Raw genomic sequence first — 19,319 nt, 5'->3', positions numbered from 1 at the left:
AGAGCCAACGAGTAGTTAAAAATAAAGGAATTGTCCTCATAGCTGAATCTCTCTTGGCCAAGGCTGCCCCTCTAGCAAAGACAGGGACCTCATCTGATCTTTGTCACTATTTGCTTTGATGCAGAAATTGTGGACTCAAAGTGAAATTCAATTAGACTTCTTTTTGCTTTATTTAGGACATAGAGACAAATTTATCTTTATTTATGGAGACAAATGTTTCAGAAAAGCAAACAATACACTTCTGACAGCAGATGAAGTGGGTTTAGTGGATAGCATCTCCTTTTCTTCAATATAGATGTACAGATATCTTGGAGGGAAGAAGGCATACCTTGGATTTATTAGCAACCCCCTCCCACACCCCATGCCCATAAGTAGGAGGAATTCTTGGCAAGGCTGGTGCCAAGTGTTTCAGGCCCCAGTAGGGGATTTTCTGAAGCTCCTCCATGGCAGATGGCACCGATGTCTTCATTAGGTGGCAGCATCAGGGCTTTAGTGGGGACTGACAGTTGCAAGATTAATTGGCAAAGCCTAAAGCTGTGCAGCAGGAAATGTTGGAGGCTTTGGGAGCATCAAGGGACAGAGTCTCTGCCCTGACTTACTGTGCCCTTGCTGGTGGATTCTGATAGTATGGTGGCAGAAGGCACAGTCACATGACTTGCTGCCCAGCAGAGGCTAAGGAGCTGGCAAAAGACAACACTACCGGGGAAAAGGAAGCCAGTGGGCACTGTGGTGGTGGACAAAACTTGCTCGTGTGCCCATGTGTGGTCTTCCTGCCCATGGGTACAGAGTGGAAACTTTGAAAGGGGAGGGGTTTATTAATTTCCTAGGGCTGATATAACAAATTGCCACAAACTGGGTGGCTTAAAACAACAGAAATGTATTTTCATACAGTTTGTAGGCCCAGAAGTCCGAAGTCAAGGTGTTGGCAGGGCTTCATTCCCTCTGAAGGGAACAATGTGTTCCTTGCCTCTTCCAGCTTCTGGTGGCCGTTGGTATTGCTTGTGTCTGTTTCACCTTAGTCTCTGCCTTCATCTTCACTTGGCCTTCTCTGTGTTGCAGATCTCCCTCTGCCTCTTTCTTTCATTCCCCTCTCCCTCTCTTTTTTCTTTGTGGTAAGAACAGATAACATGAGATCCATCCTCTTAACAAATTTTTAAATGTACAGCATAGTATCATTTACTGTATGCATAATGATGTACAACAGATCTCTAGAACTTACTCATCTTGCTTGACTGAAACTTTATTACCTGTTGAATAGTAACATTACGTTCTCCCCTCCCTCCAGCCCCCTGGTGATCACCATTCTACTTCTGCTTGTTTCTTATAAAGACTCTTGTCATTGGATTTTGGGCCCACCCAGATAATCTAGGATAATCTTATTTCAAGATTATAAGTTTAATTAAATTGCAAAATTCCTCTTTTCAAATAAGGCAACACTTAACAGTGTTCAGGGGTTTGATGTAGACATATCTTTTTGGAGGTCACCAGCCAACCCACTGAGGAAGGTCAGAGGCCTAATGCTCTGGTGGATGGGGTGCAGCCAGAGAGCATAGGCAGTGGCATAGTGAGCCTTCTTCACCCCATGCTGCTGTGTATGGCCCTGTACGTTATCCTGCTCTTCAAGCAGACAACCATCTTGATCTTGAATGCCAAAGGCCTTTCTTGGTCCTGCCCCCTCATGTAAACATGCAATGAAATACCACTTTCTTCACCTTCACCAGAAGGCCTTTCTTCATCTTCTGATCAGAGCCATTTACCGATTTTCGTGATGCCTCTGGCTCCTTTTTCACCAGATAATTAACGTGTAATTTATACTTGTGTGTGTCTGTGTGTTCAATGATTATCCTCTAGCAGAAAATGACTTGGGCATCCAGCACCTACCCCATGTCCATGAGCTCATTGGTGTTCTTTCCCCCCATACCTTGCCATCATCGGGTGATGTTTGCATTTTCAGGCCCAGATCAGTGATGAGCTGCTGGAAAGGAGAACAGCTCCGGAATCAGACCTCTGGATTGAATTTTGGCTAGGCCACTTGGCTCTGCTATGGGACTCTGAGCATGTCACTAGTCCTCTGTCTCCTTGTCTGGAGAAGGGGGATAATAATTCCTATTTATAGGATTGTGGTGGGTATTAAAAGAAAAAGCATTCATGGCACCTGGCACAGGGGAGGTGCTTAATAAATTAGTTCCCTTTATCCTTTATTTCCTCTCCATTTAGGTGTCTTGAGAAATCACCTTCCTGTCCCCCCAAAGACATAACTTACTTGTAGTACTTTAGCTCCAAAGACAAACACACAAATTGTTCAGCAGCGACCAATTCTGTACCATGGCAACCTGCTGTTTTTAATTATCCATCTTTACCCTGTAACAGCTGTGAAGCACTTGGCCTGGCCAAATGTAATTGCAGGCTTGTGACGTGCTCCAGATGTGAAGGTATTCTGCCAGGTGTTTGTTTTGAGTATATAATGTGGCATTTTAGCACACTCAGCCTTTCTTTCCCTCATCCCCCAACTGCACCCCAAATATTCTTTCAGAAAATGTCCAGACTTGGGCTCCTAGCTCCAGGCCTGAGACTTAGAGCCAGCGTTATGCGTTTAAATCTTTTTAACTGGGCCTCCTACCTCTTCTGGGGTTCTCCAGCTCCCTGAGGGCTCCTCTGTTAATTAGGAAAACTGCTGCTACAGTTTTGAGAAAGAGTCACTAAGTGCGTTGGGCTGTGCCACCTTCCGGGTTGGTCTGGGTAAAGTCTTGGAGGCTTCCACTTGGCCGGGCCAGGCCTTGCTTGGGTGGCTTCACTTTCTGAGTACAGACTTACCTTCCCATGATGGAGGCAGCACTCCCCTTTCAGAATGAGGCTTGAATAATTATAAAAAATATAATCTTTAAAATCCAGGAGGCCAGCCTTGAATCCAACACTCTGAGCAGCTCCCAGCAGCAACCACGACTCAATGCATGTTCGTTCTCACACTGCAGTGCACTGGAGCCCTGCCTGCACCTGGCCTCAGGCTGTCACTGCATAAAAATAGGGCCTGTGTGTGGAAGTGCTACCTTTGGAAGTGGAAACATATTTTCAGATTTTGTTTTCCTTTCCCATTATCTTTGCAAATTTGGGACAAGTCCTTTGGATTGCTGAAGTTTTTTTTTTTTACCTTTTCTTTCCTGGCCGCATTTGCATTTGACCAAAACCTTGGGGATAATTTGTTGAAAGCATTGAGGAAATTTGGCTAATGGTAGCTGACATGAACCTGAGATAGGTTATCATTGAATTCGGTTTCACTTTTAACCCAATCCAATCCACTTAATTACATTCAACAAATATTTTCTGAGCATCTATTCTATGCTAGACATTCTTCTAAACACTGGGGAAATTACTGTGAGCAAAACAATTTCCCTGTCTTCATGGAACTTATAGTCTAATAGGGATCAAAAATAATTAACTAGTTAAATAAATACATACTATTATGTTTAGTATAATTACTAAATAAAAATAAAGAATGAGGGGATAGAATATGAGAATTTGCTCTTTTAGAACTTTCTTCAAACAATAGATAGAACTAGGTAGATGTTTTTTTCTTCAGAAAAATCAAGCAGTCCACTTGATTTTTGTAGCTCTGAAAGTGGTTAAAGTAGCTCTGAAAGCATCACTGGACCTAGCTCCTTTTATCCTCTGTTCCACCATCCTCAGTATGTGGCTTGTACATCATGACCTTACATGGCTGCTGCAGCCCCAGCCATCACAGCCACATTCTAGTCAGCAGGAAGAGGGAAAGGGAGGGAAAAGGACATAGGGAAAAGGAAGAATTTTCCTGGAAGTTGTATATACTACCTCTGTGTACATCCTTTTTGCCAGGACTTAGTCACTTGGCCACATCTAGCTGCAAGAAAGTCTGAAAAACATTTTCTCTGTTCTAGGTAGCTACATGTCTAGCTAAAAATCAGGGGCCATTTTCCATAGAAAAAATAAGAAAATAGATATTGAGGATAACCACAGGTGGTGAGGGAAGATCTCTCTGGGGAGGTGTCATTTGAATAGAGACCAGAATGACATGATTTTTATTTAATCCATTTAATTAATCAGATCACCTGAATGCCTACTCTGTGCTTGGTATTAGATATGTAGAGATGAATGGTTCATTGTCCTGGTCTCAATGTTTTCAATCCAGAGCAGAGGTGGCAAGTTGGTGGTATGAGGGTAGTATCTGGCCAGCAAGAGTAATTTAGTTGATGTATGTTTTAACAATTAGAAAATTTCACATTAACAGTCAGAGTTCTGGCTTTTCAAAAAATTTGAGAAAATCTGGTAATGTAGGCTTTGCATTCCTATGTGACTAGACCTGAACAATGATATACTTTTTCAAGCTGGGCATAAGCACTCCAGTTTGCCCCAGTCTCCACCACTCCCAGTTGTCATATACTTGTTTGTTTTCCTCTTTTTCTTTACCTGTCTGGCCCCTATCATTTGAGTTTGCAGTCCATGGTTTAAAGGGAGAGAAATCAGTAATTAAAATGCGCTTCAACGATTTGGCTTGTCTTCTCTCCCACCATCGAGGATCCACGTTTACTTGTCTCTTCCTGAAACCTTAAATACCTGAGAAAATCGTGAGAGTTTTAGTCAAATTCATTCTCACTTTTCATTTTTCCTGATCACATTGACATGGGTAGGTAAAATATCAGACCACGAATCAGAAGACCTGACTTCAGGTTCTGCCCCTTACAGCTAGTTGGGTGGATAATCTTGATAAAGTAACTTCACCTATCTGAGTCTCAGTTTTCCTATGTATAAAAGAAGAGTGAAGAGGGTAATCATTTCTGGTCTGCTGGTCTTCAAGGAGTTGGGAAAAATCAAACAAGATAATGTAGGTAGACATGATTTGCAAGCTGGAAGGTACATCACTGTGGCAAGGGCCCTGGGACCTCACTGAGAAATGGAGCACAGCTTCACCTGGTCAGCATTGGAGCTGGAAACTGGGAAGTCATTAAAAATTGAGGCTTTCCTTTCATTTTTTCCTCTCTCTCAGTTAGTCTCCACCCTTTGCACTGGCTTTCTCTTATTATTACGTATAAGGCCAGAAAGAGCTGCTCCAGTGCTAATGCTACATGGCCTTTTAGTTTTACTGTCTACCATTGATTAATGACAGTCTCTGTGTCTCTTACTTCAAATATTCGAGAGAAAGTTTCTCAGCTGATGTATTGTCTTCCCCTGGGCTTAGTGGCCAACCTGAGATGGTGAGAGCAGTATTACATAGTTCAAATATGGGGGCTTAGGCCCAGCCCTTTGGCAGGGGCCAAGTGTGGGCCATCCTGGGCAAGAAACATAGTTGGGCAAGGATACCAAGCATGTCTCCTCCAACACACAGTGTTTATTCTCATTACAGCTATGATGACTCTCTCTTGAGTGGCTCTGCTGACAATTCTTCTGGCAAGTGGGCTGGAAGGCTTTTTCTGAAAAGATGAGCCATCTGAGACAACTCTGTAATGGAAACATGATCATTTCCAGGTTATGGACATGTATACCAAGGTCCTTTGCAAAATTATACCACCTGCCAGTCTATAGAACTTATTTAATCTCTGGTTGCTGCTAACTTCTGGGCTCCAAAAGGGAATGGTATACAAAGAGACAGGCTGAGGAAGTGAAATGAGGGTTTCCATGGCTACTGGCTTGAGTGTGCATAAGACAAAAGTTTTGAACTGCAAAGCATCAATTCATCCAAAATATTTTCCCTTTTCTATTTCACTTGTTTACTTGGTAAGCAGAGAAACAGAGCAGGGAATGTTCTGGTACAAATACATAGCCTGAGGGAGTCAGAACTTTTGCAGCTGCCAGGAACATCCCAAACAGAGCCTTGAATGTTCAACAAGCTTTGGGGACACTCAGAACCAGCTTGGGTAAATGTGGAGACCGGGGGTTTGGGCCTTATTCCTGGCAGTCTCTAGTTGAGTGATGATGAGTGAGTAACTCTACCTCCCCGAGTCTAGGTGTCCCATCTGTAAAAGAGGGAGAAATGCTGATTGAATCTTAATCTGAACCCTACCAACAACTTAAATCAGCTATGATGAGTCTCACCTGCATATGAAGGAAACTCGACACTTAAGGTTTTATTCTTTTGAGTGAAAGATAATGATGATATGATGGAATCACCAGGGACTCAGTCTCCTCCTTCCTGTTTTCTGATCCACCATCCCTAGGTGTGGGCCTTATCCTCATGGGCCAATATGGCTGCCAGAACTCCAGACATTATATCCATGTTCTAGCAGGATAGAAGTTGGTGCTTTTCTGTAATCCTCTCCCATTAAGTGTGGGCTGGAGCTAGTGACTCACATCTAAGGAATAGGATATAGCAAGGGTGATGTGCTGTCATTCCTGAGATTGGGTTATAAAAAGACTACCTTCTTTCTCTGTACTCTCCTCTCCTCTCTTTCTTTCATGTCCCTGGCTCTGAGGGAAGTCAATAGCTATGTTATAAGGCAGCCCTGTAGAGAAGCCCAGATGGCAAGGGACTGAAGCTTGCTAATAGCCAGGTGGGTGAGGTAGGAAGTGGTCCTCCAACCTCAGTTGAGCCTTGATGTCCTGGCTGACAGTTTGACCATAATCTTATGAGTGTCTTGAACTGCAGGCTCCCTGCTAAGCTGCATCTGGGTTCTTGACCCACAGAAACTTTGAAATAAGAAATACTTGTTTGCAACAGCTCAATCTTGGGGTAATTTGTTATGTAGCAATAGAAAACTCATTCACCCTGTGAGTGCTTTAGAGACATTCAGTGAGCTTTAGGTAAATATAGAGACACCCAAAGACAGCCTTTCGGGAAACTGAACATGGAGCCTCTAGTTCTCCCAGGCAGCATATGAACAGCATTTGGGCCAAAGCTTTGCTAAATTTCCTGTCCCTTAAATATTTTCCTATAATTTGCCTACAGGAGAAGAATGAAACCACCACAAGCACTCCACACATAGAGCAGAACTGACTCAGCACACATTCTCAGAGCCTGCTCTGTGTATGCCATGGCATTTGACCCTGTGCTCTGGGGCATGGGGCAGAGAGATCTGGCACAGAAATGGCAGATGGACGGCACCACTCTGCTTGCCCTTGTTGGCTCCAGCATTGCTCAGAAGCAGGCCCTCTGGCTTTAGGGTCTCCATGGCTAGTGTCAGCCCTGCTCAGAGGCCAGTACACATGGCACCTTTGTGCAAACCACACAAGGGCCCCCTTCCCTGGGTGTTGTAGCCATGCCAGGGACTGGAACAGGCTGGCCTTCAGCTCCCATGGCCTCTGTGTAGGGCACAGGCTGTACCATTATAGGTGACGACACCGCCTCTGAGGACCAGTTTCAGGAATCAAAAAGGGGATGATAAATAAATAAACCCTACTCGGATTCTTTTCACAGGGCTGAGCTAAACTTGGAAGAATGGCCTTTTCAAAATAAAGTTTTGTTGATTTTTCACCATGTATAACTTGAGTGAAAAAAACAGGTCATGAAACAGCATGAATAGTATGATATAATTTATTAATATTAATAATTATATGCATATATACATAAGCACACTCAGAGTGATTTCCTGAAGTATTAGCATTAAGTTGCTAATCATCATTTCTAGATGGTGGAACTTTAGATAATGTTTATTTTCTTCTCTGTATAATTTTTTACTGTTTTATCCTTTTCAAACACAAGCACATATTATTCCTTTAAATAGAAAAAAGACCCAATAAATCCTCTCTTCATTTTGAAAAAAGTATATTTTTCTCTTTCATTTATATAATGCTTTGCAGCTTACCAAATAATTTTACACGCATTATTTTTTTAAAAATCTCATAGCTACCCTAGGAATATAAATAATTATGTAATTATTCTCAATTCACAGATGTAACAACTGAGGATGAGAGAGGTGAAATGATTGGCTGTACATGGGGAGAGCCTTCTATCAAAACTTCTCTCTCTCTCTCCTCTACCAAGTGTTACCCACCCTAGAGTTTATCAGGTAAAGCCTTTATTAAGCCTATATAACTTGAACTAGTCATTTCCCCTCTTAATTTTCTTACTGGGAAAATGAGGCTAGTAATGGCATCTGCCTCCTAAAATTATTGTGAAGACTAAGTGCAATAATGTGTGTGAAGCATTTAGCACAGCCTCTAGCCCCCAGCAATCAATAACTCTTAGCTTTTGTTATTCTTAGGTGACTTTGGAATGGCCATTTCCTTTGTTTGAGTCTATTTCTTCAAATTCAAAGTGAATGAGTTGGACTTCTTGACTATTGAAAATTCTGCATTTCAATTCTCTGGTTCCAGAATTTTGTTGCTGTTTATATAATATAACCAAATACAACATATATAATAAAATACAACATATATAATATAATAAAACATAATATAACATAACATAAAGCAAAGTTGATTTCAAGAAGCTGGATTGCAAGAAGTAGTTGTCACTCACTCATTCCTCTATTCAATCAATTAAAAAATGATTATATGAACAACTAAAAAGAGACGGAGGAAGGGTATTCCTGGCAGAGGTATAGCATGTGCACAAACCCAGGGTTAGCAACCTGGAGGAGGAGGGAATAGGAGGGAAGCCAGGTGCCAGTGGTCTGGGCTGGCAGCTCTTTCCAGAAAGAGGTCCTCAGCTTACAGTCAAGGGAATGGTCCCCTGCTCCTCATTGAGCTCTCCATACCAGGTTATGGGATAGCTGAGGAGTGTCCCATCTAGGTGTTTTTAAAGGCATAAAATATTTTCTCAGTTCTAGTTTTAAGTATCTGCTTTCACTCTTTTATATTGGACTCAAGAACATGAGAAAAGTGTTGAGTTCATGTCACATCATAAATCAGAGGTCTGGATGTGTGTGGCCTTTTCATCTTTAACAAGTCTACTGGGAAACCTGTGGGAATTCTTGCCTTGGCTGAGCTGATGGTGGGGCAGGTATGGTAGGTGAGGAAGCTGCTGGGACAGTGGCATTCTGAAAATCCTTCTTTGAAGCTGATTAGGTAGGTGCAGATACATAGTTTGGGAGCTTGAGATATCTGGAACATGGGGCAGTGAGGATCTATCTAGCACAAGCAGCCAGTTGTTGACACGATCTGGCTGGGAACAGAGTGCCGTAGCCTTTGCTAATTAGCTGAAGATGACATGCCTTTTGCCATAGTGTCACTGTACTCCTCTGGTGTGAGGGGACAGGTCAATGTCATTGACAGTGAGAAAAGTCATGTTTACTTTTTGAAGATGGGAATGAAATTGGAAGACAAAGAAAAGGAAAAGTAAAAAACATAGGGATGGAAGTTGCTGAGTAGGGAAGGATGCCCCTACCCTCCACCTCCCCATCCATCCATTTTTCTTACCTCCTGTTGGGAAATGCTGGAATAATGTGATCTCTTGGCTCCCTTCCCCCACCCTCCCATATATTCTTCACTTATCCAGTCGTCAGGGTGCTTTGCTAGCCCAGGAAACTGCTCATATTTCCCTTTCATGTCTCTCTGTTGGCTAAAGCTTAAGTGCCTTAGCATGGGAGGCAAAGCTTTTTGTGGTTTTGTGTGAATCCTCCTTTCTAGCCTCTTCTTGAAGTAACCCCATTCCCTCCATGCTCGAATCATAGACTGCCAGAACTAGAATGCATTTGGAGATCATCTAGTTATTTTTCTTGCCTAGAAAAAATGAAAGATTTTTCTTATCAAAATCTTGGAATCTGGAACAGTGATCTCTAAAGCAAAAAGGCAGAGACTGTTTAGTTGAAGGGTGGTGGAGATGGTGGGACCCAGAGGTTACTCCTACTGGAACTCCTTCATATCTTTTGCCCAAATCTCCAGTTGCCCCTGAATTTCTACAGAGGGACTACAGGACTTGGTGGAGGTACTTGAAAATCATTGATTTTATTATTCGATTCTCTCCTGGTATATAGAAGTTGGGTGGCTTGCCCAGGGTCTTTGCTGGTACATTCCAGAGCCAGTACTCAAAATCAGTTCTCCAGGATCTGGAGTAGTGGCTTTTTCTGTGTGTCTTCCCATGCTCTCCCCCAACATTCCTGCTCTGATATAGACTATAAACTTTGAAGTGTTATTCAATTCTATCTCCAGGCAAATTTCTTCCCAGGGGGAGCTAAAGAAAGGTACCAAGTAATCTTGGTCATGTATCTCTTCCCTAGTCATTGGGCCATATGAGCAGCCCAATGGCTGGATTGCTTTGTGGTGTCTCTCAAACCCACAAAATCACAATAGGGAGTCTTCTTTTTTGAGGGTTTATTGATGAGCCTCCTGAAACATTTTCCTACTCTTGGGGAATATTTTCCTCCCAAGTAGATTTCTTGACACAGGATCAGATTTACTGTTAGAATTCCATCTCTCCTATTTTATTTTGTTTTCATATCATTCCAATGAATCCTACTCCAGCATCCCAGGGGTCATAAAGCTGAGAAGGTGCCATTCCTCTCAGTCTCATACAGTCTCCTTCCTGTCTCTGGCCTATCCAATTTAGGGGGGAATTTGGTGAGAACCGACTTTGTTCTACTCACCATGCTGGATGGGAGGACTCAGATCTTGGGTAGTAAAAGGGAGTGTTTCATGAACGCCAATTAAGGAGGCTGGGCTTGGCTGGAAGTAAGTTTGGGTGCTCAACTTGAAGCTCTGAAAATAGCCTTCCTGACAAAATGATGATAATGGTGATGATGGTGGTGATAACAACTAATATTAATTTTGTGTTGACTGGGTACCAGGCCCCATGCTAAGTGGTTTACATGCATGATCTTTTTTTTTTTTAAATCTACATGACAATCCCATGATGCAGATTCATTTTTATAGATGGAAAAATGGAAGCTCAGAGTGGCTGTGTTATTGTTCTGGTTTCATAGCCAGGAAATGGTATAGCTGCCTAAGAGTAGGCACTTGATTATAACTGTCTGTATGATACCATCTTAATGTTAAAGTTAGGGACACTGAACACAGAGAAAGAAAATGACAACCAAAGGTTAAACTGTGTCAAGGAAGAATCTGGTTTCCTGAGAACCCCACTGCATCTTCACTCTCTGGGAATGACCACTGAGGTTGGACAGCCATATGGGTACCAGATGACACCCACCCTTGGCCATAGCTGATTGGTAAAGGGTGGGCACTTTACTACTGGGTGGTCAATTCATTGCCTAATCAACAACTTATTAGACTTTCCATGTAAATTTGAAGTGAGATGTGGGAACTGGACTAAGTTGGGTTTTGGCCCTTGGCCCAGTGATGAATCAGAATGGAAAAGAAAACTGAAGTCCACTTCTCTGTGTGCTCTTATCCCTCTTAATAAATTGTTCTCTCACTCTCAGACCCTAATGAGAGACAGGAAGGGAACAGGCTTTGAAAAAAGAAGCCAGATTGGTGAATTTGCAGAGATGGGAAATCCAAGGCCAGGGAGGCTGTGATTTGGCTTCCCAACCAATGGGTGGCAGCAATGAGCCTATAACCCATGTCCTGCTGTTCAGCTTGGGAGCAGGGACAAGAGGAGAGGGGAGATTGTGTTTCATATTTGTATCAGGCATTTGGAAAGAAACAGTCGCTTCAAAGAGGCAGATAAGCCTCAATTATATGTTGCCCTGAAGACATAAAAGATTCACTCCAAATGCAAACATTTCAATCAATAAATATCTGTCTGATTTACCAGCAGGGCTAGGGATGTACATATCTGGGTTTATAAACAAATTTATCATGTTTCTTAATATTTCATGAAGGTGTTCCTCCCTAAAAAAAAGACATGGAGAGGAAAAAAGGAGGCGGGGATAAAGCAATGACTTCAAGCTGGGCTGAAAGAGATTCCCTCCTGGCATTTTTGGCATGAACTGCACACACACCCTGAGAAATGTAATTCATCCTGTCACAAGTTATTTTTCTCCCGCATTGATAATGTTGGATACTAGCAACTCTGTTTATAATGCACTGTGGGATTACTTACTCTTCTGTGTAACATAATCGTCATTGAACACTGGCTTTAGAAAGCTGGAATTGTTGTTTTGCCTGTTGTTACCATGGTGACAAGTGGCCCATTGGTCCAGTGATAAACAGTGCTGTAGGTAATAGGTAATAGTTCTTGAGACTCTTCCATGACGCTCACGGTGTTTCCGCTTTCTTCTGTTATATCCTTACATGCAAGTAGCAGGTTAGGTTTCCAATAGATCACGTCAGAGGTTGGCATGCCCAGACATACTCAGGGTAAGGCTGGGAGTGAGAGGAGAGCTTCCTTAAGGATAGAGAAATAATGAGGTCGGACGCTGCTGTCGTCAGGCTAAAATGTCCTGTGAGGCCAAACACTCTGTCTTCACCCTGCCTCTGATTTGCCTCCTTCTCCCAGGCCAGACTCACTGACCTTCCATCTTCCAACTGGCCTGGACACTCACAAGAATGGGGGGTGGAGGAAGTGAATGATGAGAAATTATTTAATGGGTACAGTGTGTGTTATTTGGGTGATGGATATAAAATTGCTCTCTACTCCTTACATTTATACAAATAAAAAATAATACTGAACCAACTAGCCTCCACTTAGATCCTAGATCTTACTGGACTTGAGTAAGCAGCCTCAGCCCCATGGAGATCTCTTTTTGGTCTCACACTCCTGTTCAAATCAAATGTTTGGTCCTGTAGGACTTTTGGAAGGTCTGAGCCTTAGTCCTGCCTGGGACCTTGTTGCCTCCTAGGGATGGATAGGACCTGACAACTTGCTGCTACTTCTGACACACAGAATCAATGGCTTTAGCCTGGCTTTTGTGTCCCCTGCCCCTCATCATACTCTACCCCTTACCAGAACACCCATATGTATATTCACCTTGGACTCCCACCATCGACTGAGACTCACTTCTTTGGACACTATGCTTTGCTTATCCCTTGCCTACCTGCCTGAATGTCCACTGTCATCTGGGCATCCCCCCACCCCCAAACTTTCTTTAAACATTACAGGCCTCACTGGAACTCAGCTCTGAGCTTTCTCTGCCACCTGGCCTTCTAGCCAGCAACAGGCACAACTTGTTTATCTTTTCTGAAATACAACAGGCCAGAATGTTAGTTTCATATGGTTCAACCTAATATTTGAAGCATTCCCATTAAAGTCTATAGCAAGATCAACATGGTTGCTATCACTAATTATATTACATGTTCCCGGAAATTCAGTGCTGGTCAATGTAATAAAGTGAGGAAAAATAGGTATAGTACTGGAAATACTATTGCTGAGGATAAATACCTGCAGAACCAACAGAAATCACCTGAAAAATTAAGAGTCTTAATAAGAGTTGAATCCCAATAAAGGAGTTCAGTGAGATGGCCATATAAAATATAGATAACAACAGAATAATCTCATTCATAATGGCAACAATAATGACAATAACAACAATAGAAGACTACCACCAATAAACCACCACAAACTCTGGAAATACGTGTGATTCCATATGAAGAAAACTATAAAACTTCCCAGAGGATCCTTAAAAAAAACTTGGTAATTGGGATGACAAAGATGTTTCAGGGTGGGATGACTAAGTATTAGAAAAATTATGGTTCTCTCCATAATTAATATCAACAATTTATTTTCATTCCAATCCAAATTCAAATAGAATTTTTGGGGCAACTTGACAAAAACAAGTGCAAAGATCATCTGAGAGAAAAAAATCAGATCAGCCAAGAGTTTTCTCAAAAAGAAGAGAAATGTGTAGGAAAATTTTCTACCTGATGGTAAAAAGTAACTATCATGCTACAGTGTGACCCGAGGTCACAAGAAGCTGACATAGGAGTGAAGTGGACTAGGAACTTGAGAAGCCAAATCAATTTTACACAGTAAAAATGCATATATCACCAGTGGCATTCCAATTCAGAGGAAGAAGGATGTACCTTATAAGGTATTTTGGATAACTAGCTATCATTTAGGAAAAAACACATTCCTACCTCACAACTCATACCAAAATAAATTTCAGATGAATTAATTTAAGTATTTGTAAGTAAGTTAAACCATAAATATTCTAAAAGAATGTATAAGAGGATATAATTATTCAGTCTAAAGTAGGGATGGACTTCTTAAGCAAATAAGCTAAACATAAAACTCCAAAGGAAAAAAAAATCACAGTATTAAAAGGCAGATATCAAACTGGGAAAATATTTTCAACATATATGATAGAAAACTGATTGAAGTTCTTAATATATAAAGAGTTTTTACAAATCAAATGAAAATGCAAGTATCACAATTAAAATGCGTGCAGGACATAAGTAAGCAAATCTTGAAATGAGAACTATGATAGACAGTCTGTATATAAACATTGAATTAAAAAATACAGGAGCTGCCCCACCTCGTTATTCTTGGTATGTGAAATAATGCATATTTAAACCAAATTATGGGACTATATTACAGGCCACAGGGAGAAAGAACTTCTAGCAAATCTGCCTTTTCTTCCCTTTTTGCATTCAGATGGGCCCACTTCAGCTAAGATTCCCCCTTACTTACAGGATCTCACTGAAAACAAATAGAGTTAGGCCACCCATGCCAACCTCCTTAGTTTTTCCTGCCATTCCCCCAAAGGTAATACCTCTGAAGGCATAGAGTCAAGATCCTAAGGTGTCACAGGTGAGAGCTTAAGAAAAAGTTTCATGGTAACATAGTCAACAGCTTCTCAACCTGAAATAATTTGAGTCATCTCAGTTTAGGACACTTTTATTTCACCAATTCCACATTTTAGGATCAATTGCCTATAGTATTCCACTGTGGTACCAAATTATGAATCAGTAAGAATTGCAAATAACTTTGGGTTATAAATAAGGACAACAACAAACTTAACTCAAAATGGCTTAAATGTGTATTATTTCACCTAATAATATATCCAACAAGAAAGTATTAGTTAAATAAACTATGGAACATTCACACAGCAGAATATCATATAATGTTCATGATATTTAAAGTATAAAAATCAGGTTACAAAATTGTTACCAAAACATAGTTGGAGAGCAGAGAGGGATATTTTGGCATAATTAACATCATGATCACTACTGTGTAATGAACAGTTGCTATATATGCCAGTTATTGTGCTAAGGGCTTTACCTGTATCCTTTCATTCAATCTGTCCAACTGCACTGTAAGGAGGGTAATGTTCTTACTCTTTTTACAGATGAGGAAACCAAAGGTGAAATTTCATAGTTTGCTCAGTTAAATGGTAGAACAGAATTCAAGGTCAGGTTAACTTCATTCCAAAGCCTATGCCTAAAACTCTGAGGTATTTTGCTTTTTCTGTCTCTCTTGCCACGGTATCCAGTCAATTTCCAAATTCTATCAGTTCTTCCTTTAAAATGTATTTTATTTCCACCCTTTCCCCTTACATCCAATGATAGCAGCCCAGGTCAGGCCATTTTTATTTTTAACTTAGACAATTCTGGTAGTCATTTAAGTCATCTACGTTTTCCATTTTTTTCTTGTTTGTGCCATGAGTTCATTTTATCTATTACTTCCAGATTAATCTTCCACATATTTCACTTTAATTGTGATTAAAACATTCCTTTCTTCACCAGATACCTGCTCAAAATATCTCCAGGTACTTCTTAATGTTTGCCAAAGTCTAAACTCAGTTACTTGACATTCAAGGCTCTTCACAATCTAAGTTACCCTTTCAACTTTTTCTTCCATTATTCCTCTAAATCAGGGGTCAGCACCCTAATAAAGTTTTATTGGAACACAACGATACCCATTTATTTATATATTTTTTATGGTGGCTTTTGTGCTGTAGAACTGAATAGTTGTGAGAAAGAGACTGTGTAGCCCACAAAGCCCAAAATATTTACTGTTTGGCCTTTTATAGAACAAATTTGTGGACTCTGACTCTAGATGAACCCATTGCTCTAACCAAATGGATCTATTCTTCATCTCTGCCTTAAATTATTTTTGGAGCAAGGCAGGATAGTTAAAGAATGTAATGTGTTTCCTGGACACCACTTGAATTTTTTCACCTTCATGCCTATTAAAAAATGTTTTTCTGTTCAATGAGTGATTGTTAAACAAATAAATTCTATGGTACATCTATACTATGAAATACTACTCAGAAATAAAAAGGAACAAGCTGTTGAATCTGACAACTTGGATGAATTTCAAGGGAATTATGCTCAGTGAAATCCCAAAAGGTTACATACTGCATGATTCTATTTACATACCATCCTTGAAATGATAAAATTATGGAGGTTCAGAGCAGAATAATGGTTGCCAGGGACTAGAGAAAGGAGTTGGGGGAATAAGTTGATGTGGTTATAAAGCAACATGAGGAATCTGTGTGAATTTGTTCTGCGTCTTGACTGTGGTGGTGAATACACATGTGATAAAAGTACATACAACCAAATGCACCCTCACACAACACATGCTCAAATGAGTACAAGCAAAACTGGAAATCTGAATAAGATCAATGGATGGTACCAAGGTCAATATTATGGTTGTGATATTTACTACAATTTTGCAAGATGTTACCATTGGGGAAATTGGATAAAGGGTACATGGGATCTCTCTGTATTATTCCTTACAACTGCATGTAAATCTACAGTTATCTCAAAACAAAAAAAGTAAAAATGCAATATAAGATAACTAAGGGGAAATCACAAGTACTCAATTTTTTCTTTATGTCTATAAATGCTAGATTATAAATTGCGTAAAAAAGCCTTTCTTCTTATGCTTTAGATACCCAGGACCTTTCTCTTTAGACAAATATTGGTTCAATAAATGCAAAACTAATTTCTTATGTATTAAGTTGTGTGGGATATCAACAAAAACAGCTTTTAGGAGCATGTGGAATATCTATGTGAAATCAGGTAAAATAAAGATAGCTTAGAATAGATGAAAAATTTATATTTTGCATCTTCTTCTCTTCTTTTCTTTTTCTTCTTCTTTTTTTTTTCTTTTCTTTCATTTTTTATTGAGAGATAGAACTTCACTCTGCTGCTCAGACTAAAGTGCAGTGGCCTGATCATAGCTCACTGTAATTTTGGATTCCTGGACTCAAGCAGTCCTCCTGCCTCAGCCTTTTGAGTAACTGGGGCTACCAGCACTATTTTTTTAAAATTTTTTATAGAGATGAGGTCTTGCTGTATTGCTCAGGCTGGTCTTAAATTCCTGGCCTCAGGCAATCCTCCTTTCTCTCAAAGTGCTGGGATTACAGGTGTGAGCTACCATGCCCTGCCTGCATCTTCTTTTTCAGATAAATAATGTTATTAAAACAACAATGAAATTTTTTTCTCAAATAGCAGGGAAGCATTTTCTCCATCTCTGCCCAGAAAAACCCTTCAATAGCTAAAGTCATATTCTATTGCTATTTGTTAATGTCTGAAAAAGTTTTTGATTAATATGGAGAAATTTGTCTCTGAACTCTTCCTCTGATTTGCCCTCTACTTTTCCAGACACCTTAAAATTTTTATTATACCATTCACATGTGTGTTTGATTTCATTCCAGCAAATTTCTCATTCTTTTAGTGCTTTCCAGTATATAAAGACACTTGTCAGTCAGTTTTACATGGTATTCACATAGCAAACCAATGAGGGTAGATAGTGATAGGCTAACAATTGCCACTTTTTGGTGGAAGCAGCTAAAGTGTTCTGAGGTTCCATGAGTTGCCAGTTGTCACACCACTGGAAGACAGAATGGTAGCACTGGTCTTTGGAATGCAAGTTTAGTGCTGGTTGTCTTTGCTACCTCCCTAAGAGCAGTAAGAAGGTAGCTCAAACAATTACTTCAATTACTTCCTAGTGCAGTTCTGGCATTGTGAAGCAGTCAGGGAACCACAGATAAGTAATTCTCAAAGTGTGGTCCTTGGACCAGCAGCATCACAGCCACTGGAAAATGTTAGAAAGGCAGATTCTCAGGCCCCATCCCAGACCTACTGAATCAGCCACTCTAGCGTGGGGCCCAGCAATCTGTGTATTAACAGATCACCCTCTGGTGATTCTGATGCATGCTCAGGCTTGAGAACCTCTGGCCTAGGTAATCATGAGACATACTTCCTGTTGCTTTTCACTCATTATGACCTTAGTATCACGTGTTAGGGAGGCAGGGAAACACCTGACACCCCTTTCAATGATCTCTCTTGTAGGTAAATGATGGTAAGGATGGTAAGGCAGGTCAGTGCACCAAAATGTTGCAACCACATGTGCCACGCATTAAGTTATTGAAGTCTGTGTCTTTCAACATAGGATCAAAGACTAGAAATGTCTTCTTATGTTACCTTGGATTTTCCCCAATTAAATAACCTTTATATTCTCACAGGAGAATGGGAGAGATTATCTAGGACTTCAATAAGGGTAGAACTCATAGTGTCCTTTTCTCACAGATAAAATTCTATGCAGTGGCGACTACTGGCTAGACACTGGAGTGGTCTTATTATAGAGGACACAAACAGGTAAACATATACTTACAACATAATATGATATGGGCTGTAACAAAATTTAGCACAAGATATAAAGTGATGTGGAGAAAGGAATAGTGCCTTCTGTGTGTATGTGCATTCATGTATGTGTGTGTCTTGTATAAGGCAGGATGGATTCAGAGAGAGGTGTTGTTCAGAATTTCACAAGGGAGGACTTCTTGATTTGGATTTTATTATAAGATCAAGGAGTTCAGCAGGTAAACAAGGAAGAGAAGAACATTTTAAGCATATCCAATAGGGAGTGTTAAATATAAGGAGGCATGAGATGGCATGGTATATTTAGGGAGCCACAGTGGCTTGGTGTTGGTATAGTCTAGAGTGTTTAGGAGCAGCTGATGATGAGGCTGGAGTAGGAGTCGGGAGGCAGGTGATGGCTGGGAACATGCTTTTATGCTCCTAAGGCAGTTGCTTTAGATCCATCAGCTAGTGTTTTCCATCATGGAATGTTGCATCTAGGGGCTTGTGTCAGGTGTTCTTTGAAAAAATAAACAACAAGTTTTTTAGTCAAGTAAATGTGAAAAGTTTAACGAAATGGATTTCTTTTCTTAGAGAACTCTGATAGTCATTTAAAATTTTTAAAATTTTTATTTTTGAAATTAAAATTTTTTTTAGAGACAGGGTCTCACTCTGTTCCCAGGCTGCTATTCACAGGTGTGATCATAGTACACCACAGCCCCGAACTCCTGGGCACAAGTGATCCTCTTGCCTTAGCCTCCTGAGTGCTGGGAATACAGGCATGTACCACCATGTCCAGCTAATTTTTTAATTTTTTTGTAAATATGGGGTCTTACTACATTTCCCAGGCTGGTCTTGAACTCCTGGTCCTTAAGCCATCCTCTTGCCTCTGCCTCCCAAAATACTGGGATTACAGGCCTGAGCCACTGTGCTGGACCCTGAGAATCTTTAATATGCTAATGTGCATTGAGAATGCCCACTGTACA

General features: G+C 40.6%; 1 protein-coding gene and 1 long non-coding RNA gene across 2 annotated transcripts in view; both read left to right on the top strand.

Annotated features, from left to right (window-relative positions):
- LOC142874245 (uncharacterized) overlaps nucleotides 1-19,319 on the top strand; it is a 680,900-nt gene that overhangs the window by 67,300 nt on the left and 594,281 nt on the right. The window lies entirely within an intron of this gene.
- LOC105855695 (uncharacterized) overlaps nucleotides 1-19,319 on the top strand; it is a 94,294-nt gene that overhangs the window by 19,350 nt on the left and 55,625 nt on the right. Inside the window, exon 2 of the long non-coding RNA XR_012922196.1 lies at nucleotides 7,857-7,973. This is a non-coding gene — a long non-coding RNA (uncharacterized LOC105855695). The remainder of the gene's footprint in view (nucleotides 1-7,856; nucleotides 7,974-19,319) is intronic.

Source organism: Microcebus murinus, chromosome 12, assembly GCF_040939455.1.
Source record: "Microcebus murinus isolate Inina chromosome 12, M.murinus_Inina_mat1.0, whole genome shotgun sequence".
NCBI classification, from domain to species: Eukaryota; Metazoa; Chordata; class Mammalia; order Primates; family Cheirogaleidae; genus Microcebus; species Microcebus murinus.
The sequence above is the reverse complement of the archived record's forward strand: the minus strand, read 5'-3'. Positions and strand labels throughout refer to the sequence as shown.